Source organism: Octopus bimaculoides, chromosome 1 (assembly GCF_001194135.2).
Source record: "Octopus bimaculoides isolate UCB-OBI-ISO-001 chromosome 1, ASM119413v2, whole genome shotgun sequence".
In the NCBI taxonomy this organism is placed as follows: Eukaryota; Metazoa; Mollusca; class Cephalopoda; order Octopoda; family Octopodidae; genus Octopus; species Octopus bimaculoides.
Window position 1 is genome coordinate 54,503,185 of NC_068981.1, and position 1,630 is coordinate 54,504,814.

Genomic DNA, 1,630 nt, shown 5'->3' on the forward strand with positions numbered 1-1,630 from the left:
TAAATGCTAGAAATAGATGCCGAATCATCTAACCACGAATAAAATGTTCTCAGTAGAAAATTTAGCGACACAACAGACTGTAAACGAGCAAGACAAATGAAAAAAATACTAAATTAAAAAACGTTTTTTAATTTAGTATTTTTTTCATTTGTCTTGCTCGTTTACAGTCTGTTGTGTCGCTAAATTTTCTACTGAGAACATTTTTTTCGTGGTTAGATGATTCAGCATCTATTTCTAGCATTTAGGAATCCACATTTGCTGGTCATTCCTCTTATTTTTGTATGTACATCAATATATATATATATATACATACACACATTTATATATATACTGTATATATATATATATATATATATATATCATCATTATCATCATCATCATCATTGTTTAACGTCCACTTTTCATGCTGGCACGGGTTAGACAGTTTGACTGAGGACTGGCAAGCCAGATGGGTGCACTAGGCTCCAATCTGATCTGGCAGAATTTCTGCAGCCGGATGCCCTTCCTAATGCCAACCACTATGAGATTGTATTAGGTGCTTTTACATGCCAGCAGCACGATGACCAGATAGGCAGTACTGGCAATGGCCATGCACAAATGTTTTTCATGTGCCACTTGCACAGGAGCCAGTCCTGTGGCACTGGCACTGACCTCACTTGAATGTTGTCTTTCACATTTCACTGGCACAAGTACCAGTAAGGTGACGCTGGTAATGATCACAATCGAATGATGCTTTTTACTTGCTCCCAGCACGTGAGCCAGTCAGGTGCCCTGGCAACGATCATGCTCGGATGATTCTCTTAGCGCTCCACTATGTATGTATGTATGTATGTATGTATGTATGTATATATATATACATATGTCTATTAAATATCAAGGCAGATTGTATGATGCCTGTGTAGATACACCTATGTTGCATGGCAGTGAAACATGAGCTCCAACTACAGAAAACTTGCGAAGGCTTGAAAGAAATGAAGCTAGTATGCTCCACTGGAGATGGGTAATGTCAGTGTGCATGCATGAAAGAGTGTAAATGATTTAAGAAAAAAATGGCATCAGATGTGTGCAAGAGAGAAGATTGTGCTGGTTTGGTGATGTGATGCATATGGATGCGGACAGCTACTTAAAGAAGTGCTGATCTCTAATTGTGGAGGGAATCTGTGGAAGGGATATACCCAGGAAGATGTAGGATGAAGTAGTGAAAAATGATCTTTAGATGCTAGGCCTCTCTGAGGAAATGACATAAGACTGGGAGTTGTGGTGATTTGCTGTACTCAAGGAGACACATCAAGCTAAGTAAATTTGTAGTCATCCATACATACAGGCATGTCCTTTGCAAATGCTGGTGTCACATAAAATGCACCCATGCATTTTTACAGGGCCAATTCCAGTGCCATGTAAAATGCATGAGTGCTGGTGCTGCATAAATGCATTCATGCTGATGCCATGTAGATGCACCTGTGCCAGTAGCATGTAAAAAGCACCCAGCACATTCTGTAAAGTGGTTGGCATTAGGAAGGGCATCCAGCCATAGAAACCATACCAAAACAGTTAACTGGGGTCTGGATAGCTCACTGACTGGCCAACTCTTGTCAAACCATCCAACCCATGCCAGCATGGAAAACAGACA